We start from the raw sequence: 15,979 nt of genomic DNA, 5'->3' as shown, positions 1-15,979 counted from the left end.
ACAAAATCTAAGTTAAACTGATCATTTAAAATCATAATTATTCAGAAAATCAAAATAACAAATCTTAAACATAAATCTATATTTCCTTCAATTCTTTGGAGAACACAAAGTGGTTTTTAAGAAACAGTGGTATCCTAACCTGACTGAAAATTAGAATCTCCCATGGACCATTGTCAAAAGAGACACTGGGGAGTTTGATCCAGAAGATCAGGGGCAAATCAGGAAAATATTATTTCAAAAAAACTTCCCAGAAATTTCTGATAATCAGTCATTCTTCCCATGGCTCAAATCACCTTCTTTAAGAAGCAACAAAACTTATATATGGTAAAATAGCCCTACTTTTTATTACTACTTTTTAATCAATTAGCAAATTTTTTTAAATGTCATCTTTTTAAAATTTTTTAATATTAAAAAAACCCACACCATTGAAATTCTCAATATTCTCAGTCTTCAGAGCAAAAAAATAAAATAAAATAAAAGCTAACTGAGGAATGAAATACATCATAGGTACAGTGGTAGGGTTCTTGTTTTCCTCTAATCCCACTTATGTACTCATTTTGGATCCACAGTTTGGTAAAATCCTGAACATTTGAAAATTTTGACATCTACATATATAGGAGGATTGCTTATAACCTCGACTTTGTCTTCTTATTTTTCATCTCTTGTAGAGTCAGTAACTATCTTGGAACACCAAACAGCATTTGGAAAACTAATGTTCTCTATTCCCTCATGTAGATAGCTCATTTACTGTAAAAGGCTAAAGACAGAGATGGTAAGAAGTGGAATGCATTTGTATTAACACATCTCTGAATTAACCTCCATGACTGAAGATGCAATGGGTCCTTCAAGATGGGAAACTATTTTTGTTTTTCAGAGAATTTGGCATGACCAACAAAAGATTGACCTAAAAGTTCCCATTTATCATTTGTACATACTCTCCTGGGAAACTCCTAAATGGTTAGCATAAAATTTTATCCTTTCTATTATCTTTTATTGCAACAGCCAAAGAATGGTAAAGTGCAGGTAGAGATATCAGTGACTGGAGGCTTGGCCTCTGAGCATATATCAAATACCAAATAAATTGTTAGTCCTTACAATTTATTTGGCTTTTATTAGAATTAATGCAAATGTATAATCCATTAAATAATGATACTTAAATAAAATATGCACATTCTAATAACTTCACATGGAAAAATTATAAGGATGAGTATATAAATTTATATTAATTTTATGATGAATTGTTCATATTAGAAATAAAATTGTTAATACAAACAAGTGTGTTTATTAAAGATTTTTTCTTATGGCATTAGAACACAAAAGCCTTTATAATAGTAAATACACTTATGACTTTTTTCTTGCCAAAATTAATTATGAAGCAGAATAAAAGCTGGGAAACAAATATATCTCAATGTTTCCTCATGAATATTGTTCTCCTTCACTCTGCATCAGTGTCTAATATGAAAAGTAATTGATTGATATGTAGAGCAATTGGAATCCCAACTCACATGCATTACATTCAGTTCTACTCATGTTACTGTGTAAATCGCTTATTTATTCATATTGCAACAAAAATTCTTGTCATTTATTTTGTAATTTTATATATCTTAATGTACTAATAAGAGCTCCTATTTACTGAGTTCACAACATTTCCCACATTGCTATAAATCTTAATATCTTATCATTTCATGTCTAATAATATTTAAGTATAAATATCATCCTTGTTTTACAAGGCAAGTGGTTGAACCGGTTAAGATTATCCAGGATCTCATCACCAAGAAATGGTAAAAACAGGATGTGAAGATTCATGACTGACAAATTCTTAGCAATTGATTAATATAACATTCTTTCTATTTCAGCTATGTCACATTCTCTTAAATTAATATTTTATAAACCCTAAACATAAAAGTACTATTATTATTCTTTAGTGATACTCAGTTCTTCCTTTGTGAAGAATTTATTTTTGGTATGAATCAAAGAGGAAAAAAATTACCTTGAATCTATTGTAAATTCGATGGTATAATTTGTCTACTTCTTGTATGTGTGTGTTGTTATATATATATATATATATATATATATATATATATATATAAACATATATACATATGAGTTTTCAAATTTCAACCATGGAAAATCACTAAAAGTAGAACCTTGTATTCATCATGAGAAATTTAACATAGAGAATGTTTTAAAGTTTTGATCTGAAATGTTCCTCAAAGGCTCATGTTTTGAAAACTTGTTCCCTAGTTGGTGACACTATAGGAAAGTGATAGAAAATTTAGGAGGTCAGGCCTAGTCATCATTGGGGGTGTAACCTTGAAGGGCATATTTAGACACTAACTTGTTCTTTCTCTATGCTTCCTGGCTACCAGGTGAGTACCTTTGCTCTATGCTCTACTCCCTTCCATGAGGATCTGCTTAGGCAAAGTTAACTGACTTTGGATTGAAACCTCTAAAACCGGGAGCCAAAATAAATCTCTCATCCTTTAAGCTGATATTCTCAGGTATTTTTTCAAATCAGCAGAAAATTAACACAGAAAGGAAGGCACAGTTTTATTTTTAGTAAAAGTAATGGAACTAGATCTGAAAAAGATAGGAAGGAAAGAAAATAGATTTAAAAAATCACTTGTGAGTGCATTGTAAGTGTGATGATATAATTATTGTAGGCTTCATATATAGATGTATATATACATATATATATATAAAATCTTTCAATACTATTAATTACACTTGATTCAAATTTTCATTTATAGTACAACTTTAATATTCTTAGGGACTGATAAGTTAAATTTAAATTTAACAAAAAAGTAGAAATTTTGATCTGATTCATTCACTGATGTGAACACCACAAGTGCCTAGCACATGAGGTACTTAATAAATAATTGGTGAACTAATTAATGAATTAACAAATGAATAAATTTAACCAAAATCCTGGATTTAAACAATTTAATTATTTTCAACTGCCTAATATTAAAATTTCTATGTGTTCTCACAGTTTATTCTTTGATCATAAACATGATTACTTTCTTAAGGTCAATTCTCAACAATAGAATTATTGATTGAAAGAGTCTATGCATGTCTTTATAACTTTTGAATTTTTCTATTTTTGATATTTTTAAGAATTTAAAAATACCAAGAGAGATATTTATTTGCTATCTTATCCCTGCAGCCTGCCATTGAAATTGGTGATTCTGAGAGAGAGATATAGGTTTGTCTTTCCACACAATGTTTTGGTTCTTAATAGTAATACTGCAGCAGTTTCTCTATATTAAGATTTGATGTTAACCAAAATATTTAATAGATATTGGGATATATATCTCTATCATTGAAATATGGGCCCTTGAATCCCCTCTACCTTCTACTATCTGTGTCTATTTTTTTTCCTGTTAGCTTTCCTTTTCTTCTTATGTCACTGTGACTGAGGCCAAATTGACGTTCCAGTGCTCTATCTATAATTTGAAACTTCATGAGATGTCAGAGGGCAAGAGTGAGGTTATATAAAAGATAATTGCTACCATCATTGCCATTATCAATGAGAGATAAGACAGAATAAAGGACTAAGTATAGAGGGGTAGTCATTATATATTAACAAGTTTCTTGAAAAAAAAATATATATACATAAATATATATTATATACTTAAATATATGCATATACACATATACCTATATATACATATTTATAATACCATTGTATATAGATGATAAAACTTAAGAAGTGCCCTTTTTATGAGGAGAAAATCAGCATCTCATTTTCTTTCCCTGTTTCTAGAACTACCTCAGTGATTCTAATACATCTTATAAATTTACTATCCATTTAGTTTTCTGAATTTGTGAATTTTTTTGAGAGGATGTCTTTTTTAGATTACCTGTACCTTGAAATATTTGTCTTTGTTCCGATTTTAATTAATATTTACATTTGAGCTTAAGCCATCATCAAGATATAAAAGATTCTATACTTGAAAATATCATTCACTTTTATTAATCTCTGGTCCTTTGAGATTGAGGCATTTGGATTAAAGGAAAAGGCTCCTGTACTTGCATGTTTAGCTACAATGAGCTACTTTGCCAAGTAATACCGGGGCAGCCATTGAGAAAAGAAACAGAGTTCTATCAAACCTACCAGGCAAACAGTGTCTAGAAAGTGAAAACAGATTAAATATTTCATTCTCATAATTACATTGAGCTTCAAATGAATTGAAGACACTTCAAAGGTCACAATGTTCCACTTCCTTCAGAGATCCTCAAACCAGTGTTTGTTTATATTTGACATCTGTTACATGAATGCTTTGATAAATTGGAGTTCAAGTCACACCACTTGTTGTAGCAATAGGATCTCACTTAAAGCAGAAAGAGCATTCATTGTGTATCAGTTACACAGAAGACACAGGACATTTGAGTCTTAGTTGAGCTGCATTAAAGTAATCTCATTCTTCAGATCTTTACTACAAAAGCATCAAGGAAGAAGAGGGCAATGAAATGGGGCAAAAGTGTGTGGCAAAAAAAAAAAATCTTAAAAGATACCTATAATGTTCTATCAGCTCTTTGAGGTCCAACAAATTTAGGGTGTTCCATTAAAAATTGGAGCAGAGATTTTTCAGACCTCAAAATAACTCTCTGCTAGTATCATAAGCTTGGTCTTTGAAAGCTGGTCTGTACTTAACATTCATTTATTTTCTTATTCCTTTTATACTTTTTAAAATATTGACTAACTTATTTGTGCATCTATTTATTTGCTTATATGTTTAGGCTGCTTATTCTGAGTCTAAATTGAACTCGGAATAGAAGTTGGACACAAAATTTATATAAACACATCAAAGTGAAAGTAATGTCAGCCTTGTGTACCTGAATTCAGGCTGCAGTACCAAGAGTCAAAGTGTTAGAACTCCAAAGAGTTCCAGGAAATACTCGAATAATTATTGATGTGTTCCCTTCCCACATTAAGATACTGCTGTAAACTTTAAAGCACAGAAAGTATAATTCTTCCTATAAAAAGTGAGACAAATTTTCTTCTGTCCATAGACATGACACTATAGGAAACTCTTGATAATCATCATAATCTAAATGACATTTTTGGTGAAATCTAGTTAGAACTTGGGAATCAATTGATACCCTAGGGATTTAGCATGTTTTATTCCATTTCTCTTCAAATATTAGCAAAAGGAATTTGAGTCATTCTCTATTAAAGATTAAACCAAATAATATATTTTATGAAGAGAAAATCAGCATCTCATTTTCTTCCCATGTTCTATTACTACCTCAGTGATTCTAATACTTCTTACTCATTTATTAATAGGTTGGATATTAAAGAAAATTTTGATAATCTAATTTAGCAGTTAAGAAGCACGACTTGAATTGTATAGATGGACCCAGGATTCATGCTGTTTGTTGATTCCAGAGATTAATTACCAAGATATTTCAGGTGAGAGAAGATGGGCAGCAAACTATAACTAGAGGTGAATATAGGTTGTATATATGTTGGCAGTGCAAGAGGACTTGATGGCAAACGGCTTGGTCTACTAAACATCAGTGCTTTTATAACTTCTGAACTTTTAAAGAATCAGACACCAAGATGACAATAGAAATGAGATGATCAGGTAACTCTTAGTGAAAGAATATGTGGAGGCTGAAAGAAATACCAGACCACAATGAAAGTCTGACTTAGATACATGCAAAGGAGAAAGGGAGGCTGGTGGATGTGCACTAGAGTAGTGCATTGTCTAAGAAAGTTTGGCAACACGTTCAGGAGATCTTCAAACTACCATCTTCCTTCAAAATGCCTCATATCTCACAGGACTTCAGTTTTGATGCTGTATTCTATTCTGAATTTAAACAACAATGTTTCCTCATCTCTATGCTGTCTTCTTCATCACTAACATCTTGCTAATAGAAGATTTTCTCCTTAGTCCAAAGGACCATCTACTTGCAACTGAGAATTTTCAGACTATAGCACCTGTCAGAATGATGTCAAATCAGTGTCCATCTCATTTCTCAAGGAAAAGCGAAGGAACATCATGAGTGAGATTTTTCTCTTATGTTCAGAAAGTTATACCCCTTTAGTTACAGGATATCACATTGTCTTTAAATCTTTATTGTCAATCACAACATTAAATATGAGATGTTCTAATATTTGTAGCTTAAAGTCTCATGTCATTTCTTTCTGACACGACAGTGCTGCAGTAATTGTGCCCTCTTGTTTAAAATCCTGCTTAGTGTTGGTGCTTTCTTTTGTCTATACTGGGAAAAAAATTATTTAAGTCAATCTGAAGGGGTTTAGGGATGTAGCTTACTGGAGTGTTTACCTAGTATGCACAAGGGTCTACCACCACCAGAAGAGAAAATTAATTAATTAATCAGAAAATATGTTGTTTACTCTTGAGATTTCTGACCCTGAAAGCCTAATTTCCGATGAACCAACGGTTATAGCCATCTAAAGGGAGAAACTTGAAACACAGGCAAATCTCAGTGGATGCAATTATTTTCATTGGCAAGCAGGTGTTGATATCTGAAGTATTAGTGTGATTTTTCTTGTATCTGAAATTTCTCCATTGTTTAGCTACATGACGTTCTGACTTCAGAATTCAGTTTTTCTGCCTTATCAGGATGAGGAAGTTTTGCACACTGTATTCTTGAGATTAAAAAAAGCAAATTATTTCATATTTTAGAGTATATGAGTTTATTTAATTTCATGGCCCATTGTCAAGGCTTGAGAGAAAAAATCTTTAAACTGCACAAATGCATGTAAATCTGAAGAAAGCATATTATATTTTAGTCTTTTAAGCATATTATAAAGAGTAATGAAATTCTCAAAACGGATAATATGTACATTCATTTGTGTAATTCCTTAGCACTATGCTTACTTCATTTTAAAGATAAATCTAACAATTTTTCTAACATGTTCATATAATAGGTATGTAATACAGATTTAAAACTCAATTCACATATTCAATTGACTATTATTCACATTATCAGAAATGGGTCATAAAATCATTTTATACCCTTATTAACCAAATCAAATTTCATTGTAAATCAAGAAATCAGTTTTAAAAAGACACACTCAAATCTCTAAAACTCTCTTCAATTATTAAATTAACAATAAATATGATAATGGTTCTTTTCCTCTGTGGTTCCTAGATCATGCCTAATTATAAGTTTTCTGGTACTTGAAAGTGCTTTTTAGGGGCACTTAATACATTAACAAGGAGTGGCTAAAATGCTCTGCAAATATGAATTAAATGTTATACATATTTTATCTATGAATTATGTAAATGCTACTTACTGAATTTAGAAAACTACTTACGATTATATTTTAAACTGCAAATATAATTATACATAATTATAGAAAATTACCTGTGAAAATTTTAAAGAAATAATTTCTTATATTTTAAAGCAGCATTTTTAAAATATTACATTAATAAGTACAAGAATGAATACAAAAACTTCTCTATTACTTTAATCAAAGTAAAATAAATTTCAAATGATACCTGAGATAACTTTGTGAGAAGAAGTAGTGAGTAGACCATATACCTCCACCAAAAGATATTGCCTTTGGGAAGGCTTGTGACTCTTTTAGTTTTTGTTTTCCCATAAGCAAATTATAACAGCTTCTATAAACATCTTATTCCTATAAAATTAATTATGATTTTATCATTATTATTGACCTCCAGAGAGTTCCATTTTTTTTAAAGAAGCCAAGCATCATATATTTTCATGACAAGAATATTCCAAAGTAATAATTACACAATAACAGCATCTACTAATATTTACTGAGAACTGATTAATACCAGGCAACATTTAGACATTTTGAATATATTAATTTTACTAATTCACATATACAATTTATAAATTGGGTAATATTGTTATTCTCCATCTAAAGAAGGGGAAATTGCAGTCTAGAGTTTAGGAAACATGGTCAAATTCAAACAATTAGCAAGGGGAAATAACCTGGATTTAAACACAGGTAATCTGATTCCAGAGACACTTTGTATAATCTTACTACAAACAAACAAACACAACCCTGTTATTATTTATATAATTCATTATTGGATGTTTCAGTTCAATAAATATTAACTGATTTTCAACTATTTTTAGACAGATACCATACAAAATCTACCTTTAATTTTTAAAACATCATATTTATTGAGTTATTCAAATGCAAAGATTATGAAAAGATCTGCACCAGAAGGTAAAACATCCATCTCTGCCTGATCCCATTACTTACTAGACAGGAAACTTTAAGGAACTCATGTAGCATTTCTTTGCCTGTTTCTTCATTATAAATTATATGTAATAACACATATCCTTTTATACTTACAGATATGTTTTTAAAAGAGTAAAAGTCATAACATAATATGTTAAAATATAAACATAAATGCTAGTAAAGAGTTTAATTAATAATTAACATAATTTTACAAATAGGCTTAAAATATCATATGATTTAATTAAGAAGTTCCAATATACTTTAAATCAAGCTGATTTTATTGAAGAATTGAAGGCTATTGGATCTATGGAGGGACACTTCTCAAACTTGCATGTAATAATAGATCTTCTTCATAATAAGGATAATTGGCATCACCATGAAAACATGGCATTATTGCTATAGGGACTGTAGCTGACTGACAATGATAAGACTGCTCTATGTATCCACCAGCATACATATACTGATGCTAGTGAAGAGTTTATTTAATTAGTGATTAACATAATTTTACAAATAGGCTTAAAATATCATATGATTTTCAATTTTCTTACAGTGAATATTTGAACTTTCTGGGATTTGTATTATATTCACACATTGAAAGCAATTCAACTCATTAATTTATAGAGTATTTTATAATTCTTGGGTGAACAGAATATGAGAAAATAAATTTTATCATAGTTTCACATTTATCAAAACACACACACACACACACACACACACACACACATACACACACAAGCATATATAATTTTCTTGCTATTTGTGTCATGTCTCATCTCAACAGACCACAAGGCTTTTCAGTAAATTTGAATTTAATTTCATAGGCATTAATTATCACAATTCAAGAGATGTACAAGCCCTTGAAAGGCTTATATGGTATAATTCTACTGCAGTATAGGTTATCTAGTAATCTGAAAATTCATGCGGATCACTTCAAAGTAAGCTCAAAATCCTTGTGCAAATGATAAACATGGCAACTTTGCAGACAGTGTAAGACAATTGTCATGTACTTTCTAAATCTTTCCTCTTTCATGCAAATACCACAATACCCTTCCATCAGCACTCAAAGTGTCCTAGATTTCAGATCCTTTCCCTTCAGGTGACTTTCTTAAAAAATGCTCTCATAGCTACAATTTTACTTGTTCCTTTTAATATATGCTATAAAATATTGACCTACCTATAAATTTCTTTCCACATCACCCCTCTATTCTATGTTGGTACAGAAATGTTTGCATTGTGGGTCTAACAGGTAACATAAATAAAATGACACTGGCCACTGAAATGAGCTGATTTCGTTCTATTAGCCAAAGAAACCGGTGGACTTCTTCACCAGGAGAAGAAATAAATCACTCTATGCATTTCATATGTTTCTTTTCCCACAGTGTAATTACATGATACAATCCTAATCAATGAGGATGTTTGCCTTAGATTCTCATTGTCAGTCCATGGAAAAAATAGCTCTGTTAATGCTGAAATATAACCTTTTATATAAAATGCTATAGGAGGCTGAAGGTATTCACCCAAAGCCAAAGTTCCTGATTCATTCCAAACGTCACCTAGATTACAGATCTGGAACTCATTAATTGATGAGGAGACTGTATCATGTTTAGGAAAAACCTGTCAATACTATGGAAAATATATACTGTGCTGATTCTTTTAATAGAGGGAAAAGCAGAATATGCATTTATTTCAAGGACTGGCACATACAGAATTTCAATTGTCATTGGTATCAAGAGACCAAAAATCACTATGATGGCTCCTCTGTTACGAGTCAAAACTTACAAGGACAAAGTACTGCCTAACATTCTGGCTCCCAGGAATCATGTACCCAGTCTCTAAGTGTTTAATTGGAATGCATATATTTAGCTGCGAAGAGTAACTACCACACTGTGTGTTCTTAGATCTGAAAAAAAAAACACCTATATGCAGTCACCAGAGGTATATATATTGTCCTGATAACTCCCTTCTGATTTTATTGAAGAATTGAGGACCATGGGAGCTATGGAGGGACAATTCTCAAACTTGCATGTAATGATAGATCTTCTTCATAATAAAGATAATTGACATCACTATGAAAACATGGCATTATTACTGTAGGGAGTATAACCGACAATGACAGGATTGCTCTATTATCCACCAGCATACATATACTGATGTCATATGCTGATGGCACACGCCCTATGCTTCTGGTGCTCCCAGCAATGACTGAGAAGCAGGCTTGCTCTTTTGAGACATAGAATATCTGTATCAAGTGACTCTGCCTTAATTATTACCCTTCAATCCGGTCAGAAATCTTTCATGTTCCATATTCTTCCAATTTTTTGAAATTTTTTCTCTCTTTTAAAAGGCAGTTCTGCATCATAGGCTGAAAAATTTCCCCACCACTGTGGATCCCTCCCCATGTCCTCTCACAAATATTTTCAATAGTAAATATCATACATAACTAATCCTACCTCACGGTTTCTCAAACAACTGGACTGACATGATGGGTATGTTATGTGGCTTATGTTGTGACAATGGATTTGTGGGCAAATGTGATCAAGGTGTGTGCATATATGTGTGTGTCTGTACATTTCTTTAACATTCAAATGAAATAAAATATATAACTGAAGATCTTCCATATTAGTACAGGTACAGCATTTCATTATTTTGAAAACCTCTTCATAATGTACCATTATATGAATGTATTGTAGTTTACTCAATAAATACAATTAAAAAGACATTAGATTATATCCATTATTTTGTTATAAAAATTGCCCTGTTAATATCATTATATTTTTTTAAACCCATTGAATTTTCAACAACAACATGTTTTTCTTGATTGATAATCTGTGTAGAGCCTTTTTATTTCCTTTTCTCTCCCACTTGCAGCCCTGTATCATAATTTGAAGTTCCAATGTTCAGAAAATATGGGATGGAGGGGTATATCTATTCTTCATATTTTTTTAAGAATTAGTAGAACTGTTAAACATGCATCTCATTACATTACCTAATTCAATGCTTGAAATTATATTCTGAACATACTTAGGACAAACACTATGTTTGTAATATAGATGAAAAACAAATTTTATAGAAAGTAACATAAGTAGTTAGGAGTTGAATGATTATTTGCTTTAAATATAATACTTGTGTGTGGATCTTGTAATTTTTTTTGTTGAGGGATGTTTTGAAGAACTTGGAGAGCTTCTTCAAATAATATATGCTTACTTACTGAACTTTCTCATGAGCACTTTCAGAAACTATTCTGCAACCCGTATTTTCTCACTGCCTAGGCATTGAACTTGTTCATTTCATAAAGCAACTACCCAACAAAAGACAGATTATGCAACTTTTCTCCAAAACCCTACAAATAATTCAGTGGTTTTATTAGAGTGTGTGTTTTATGTAACAAGTCAAAGTTGATGCTCAAGTTGATGCTCAGTTGCCATATCAGACAAGAAATGTCCTTATCAATTTCCTTTAGAACTGGCTAGATACTCAACTACGATGCATTTGATGGACAGACAGTTCTTAGTAGCACTGGATAGGAATTCCTATCTTGTACAATTCTCTGGGCTGCTTAGTCTTGTTGCTTGTGTCCTATGACAGCACAATACATAGGACACAATGTGGTGGGATCACATGGCAGAGGAGGCTTATTTACCTCATCACAACCAGGAAAAAAAAAAGAGAGAGAAAGGAGATAGGGTCCCAATATCTCTGTCAAGGGCATGCTCCAGTAACCTTACTTCTTTCTACTAGGCCCCACCTCCTAAGGGTTCTACTTCCCAATAGCACTGGAGGCTGGCAGCCAGGCCTTTCACACATGGACCTAGGAACACTCCAAATGCAAACAATTAGAGATAGCAACTAGCAGTACAGCAAACTGTAGCTGTGTCTCAGTGTCAGTGGAGGATTGACCCCAGGATGCTTTGTGCATGCAAAACTCTGTGGATATTCAAATTATTTACATAAAAGGAATATTTTTAAAAATTTAAGATTTTTATTATATGGGAAAGAAGATAAAGAAAACAAAAAATGAGAAAATGTAAAAGTGCTCATCAGAAATATATTACAAACAAAAGAAATGTGACTTTAAAATTGTACCATCATTCAAACAATAAAAAAAAAGTACATTGTGGGACAATACAGTACAAAATAATATCTTAAAAGATGTATAAATGTTCAAAAATAATAAAATGAGTGCTACTTTGAAAGAGCTGAAAGGAAATGAACACTGCAGAACAAACACAGGTAAATTCACTGAGACAATATTGAGATGAAAAACTTAATTGAATAGTGACCTAAGTAGTGAAGGAAAAAAAATAATATATTTTAAAACTGTTCCACAGTGTCCCAAAATATGTACAATTGGTGCTTCTTAAGGCAAAGCATAAAATAAGAATTAAACAATTTAATGCTAACATAAAAGTTGACTAAATTATGATTTGCAGACCTAAATTTAAAACTGAAAGCTATGAATCTCCTAAAATATAGCATAGAAAAAAAAAAAAACAACTAAATGTCCTAGGGTTTGATGATTACTTCTTCTTCTTCTTTTTTTTTTTTTTTTTTTTTTTGGTAGTGGTGGTGCTGGGGATTGAATCCAGAGTCTTATACATGCAAAGCAAGCACTCTACCAGCAGAGCTATATTCCCAGCACTCTAATGATTACTTTTTAAATATAATAAAGCTCAATCCATGAAAAAAAGAGATAAACTGAAGTTTATTAACATTAATAACATCTGCTCTACAAAATATATTATCAAGAAAATAATAAAAGATGTCACTCAGTGGGAGAAAATATTTGCAATAGAAATAGCTAATAAATGATGGATATATAAATATGCAAAGAATTCTTAAAACTCAACAAGAAATCAAACTTGATTCAAAATCTGGTATATATATATATATAAAATATTTTTGTGATTTTAATAAATTCTAGATAGTTTAAATATTGGTTGATTGAGAAAATTAAAAATAGAAACATTTATTTAATTTTTAATGATCCATTTCTTTAATTTTTGACTAAGTGTTCTAATAAAAATTTGAAGGCAAAAATACATTTTGTTTTTTCATGAATTGATATTTTTAAATGTGTTAACTATTTATAAATGAGAATTTTAGTTTTAAAATGTTCTGCAATAAATTAAATGTAAAGCCTTTTAAACATTAAGATGTGGGTGAAGATAGTACTTGGTATGCTTGCCAAGCCTCAATTTATTTTTATAGCCACGAAATATTATTGAAATTACCTTCTTTTTACCCTCAAATGTATTCCATTTGGATTGCACATGATAGTATCACTATTTTTTAGCTACTAAAATTGTCTGGTATTTATCTTATTCTACTGCTCACCTTAGTTCTCTCTGTACCTCCTCTTCTCCTGAGATCACCAGAGATCTTTTACATCTTGCCTTCTACTCACTTTAAAGTGAATTTTCTACATTTTTTTTCTTGAATGATAATCTGTGGAGAGCCTCTTCATTTCATTTATCTCCCATTTGCAGCCCTGTGTCATAATTTGGAGTTCCAATGTTCAGACAATATGGGGTGGAGGGGTGTATCTGTTCTTTATATTTGAGCTATAAATTCTTAAGCATTACAATGAACTAACATGCTGAGTTTCAGGGATAAAGAATTTTATATATGTGTCCTCCTTTCCAATTTACAACTTGTTTTTCCATAGATCATTTCATTGACTTCACTTACATTAAAAGCATTTGTTTCCTCCAATTTCTTTGTTGAAATGACTCAATATTTGGGAGTCCTTTCAGGGAAATTTCATGACAAATGCACTCAACCCAAAAGCAACATGTTAAGCTTAACTGTAGGAAACAGGTCTTAGTGTGAAAATCTAAAACAGATTTCAAGTTCTCCTTAGCTCCAAAACACTTCAATAATTCATTGCTGTTTTCATTGGCTACTGCTCTTTTTTTGACTCTATATAAAACCTTAAAAGCTATTTCTGCTGAAAAATCAACTAAAAAGACAAACATAGAAATCTTTGCCAAAGGCTTTTGATTCATACAGTTTTTTTTTGAGACAATATCACATCCTCTCCCATCACCACAAAGAAGTATGTTCAATCCCACCCAAATAGTAGTAGCTAGGTCACTTATGCTTCTAAATATGAACCAGAACAATTGAAGCATCTGATTACTTTGGAGGTTACCTAATTTTTAAAAATTTTTATCTATTTATTTTTATTTGTTCTAAGCAGTTATACATGACAATAGATTGCTCTTCTATTCATTGTACACTAAAGTAGGAAAAATTTTCACTTCTCTAGTTGTACATGATATATAGTCACATCACTCATGCAATCATACATGTTCCTAAGGTAATAATATCTGTCTTATTCCCTATCCTTTACAATCCCAACACTCTATCCCCCACCCATTCACCTCTGCCCAATCCAAAGTTCCTCCATTCTGCCCAAGCCACCAACGCCCCCGCACAAATTATGGATTAGCATCTTATCAAAGAAAACATTTGGCCTTTGTTTTTTGGGGGGGATTGGCTTTCTTTGCTTATCATGATATACTCCAACTCCATCCATTTACCTGCACATGCCACAAATTTATTCTCTTTTAATGGTGAGTAATATTCCATTGTGCATATATACCACAGTTTCTTTATCCATCTATTGAAGGACATCTAAATTGGTTGCACAGTTTAGCTATTGTGATCTGTGCTGCTATAAATATTGAGGTGGCTGTGTCACTGTAGTATGCTGTTTTTAAGTCTTTAGGGTATAGACTGAGAAGTGGGATAGCTGGGTCAAATGGTGGTTCCTTTTCAAGTTTTCTAAAGAATCTCCATGCTTTCCAGAGTGGTCTTACCAATTTGTAATGCAATGTATGAGTGTACCTTTTACCCTACATGGTCACCAACAATTGCTGTTGCTCATATTCTTGATAACTATGATTCTGACTGGAGTGAGAATTGTTTTCATTTGCATTTCTCTAATTACTAGAGATGCTGAAAATTTTTCAGATATTTGTTTATCAATTGTATATCTTCTTCTGAGAAGTGTCTCTTCAGTTCCTTAGCCAATTTATTGATTGTGTGTGTGTGTGTGTGTGTGTGTGTGTTAAGTTTTTTGAGGTCTTTGTATATCCTGGAGATTAGTGCTCTGATGGGTGTGTGTGGTAAAAATTTGCTCCCATTCTGTACGCTCTTTCTACGTCATTGATTGTTTCTTTTGATGAGAAGAAGCTTTTTAGTGTGAATCCACCTCATTTATTGAATCTTGATTTTATTTCTTGCTTTAGGAGTCGTGTGAAGGAAGATGGGACCTAATGCAATATGATGAAGATTTGGGCCTTCATTTTCTTCCATTAGGCACAAGTTCTCCAGTCTAATTCTGAGGTCATTAATCCTCTTTGAGTTGGGTTTTGTGCATGGTAAGAGAGAGAGGTTTATTTTCATTTTGCTGAATAAGGATTTCCCGTTTTCTCAGTACTATTTGTTGAAGAGGCTATCTTTTCTCCAATGTATATTTTTTGGTGTCTTTTTTTAGTATAACATAACTGTATTTATGTGGGTTTTTCTTTGTGTCTTTGAGTTTTTCTTTTCCTATTTTTATCCTATTAATTTCTTTCTTCTGTGTAATTGCTTGGGCTAGAGTTACAAGAAATGTGTTGAAAAGAAGTGCTAAAAGAAGGCATCCTTGTCTTCTTCCAGTTTTTAGAGTGAACGCTTTCCATTTGTTCTCTGTTTAGAATGATGTCGGCCTTGGGTTAACATATGTAGCTTTTACAATGTGTGTTCCTACTATCCTGAGTTTTTCTAGTGTTTTCAACA

The sequence above is a fragment of the Ictidomys tridecemlineatus genome, chromosome 9 (genome assembly GCF_052094955.1).
Source record: "Ictidomys tridecemlineatus isolate mIctTri1 chromosome 9, mIctTri1.hap1, whole genome shotgun sequence".
Lineage (NCBI taxonomy): Eukaryota > Metazoa > Chordata > Mammalia > Rodentia > Sciuridae > Ictidomys > Ictidomys tridecemlineatus.
The sequence above is the reverse complement of the archived record's forward strand: the minus strand, read 5'-3'. Positions refer to the sequence as shown.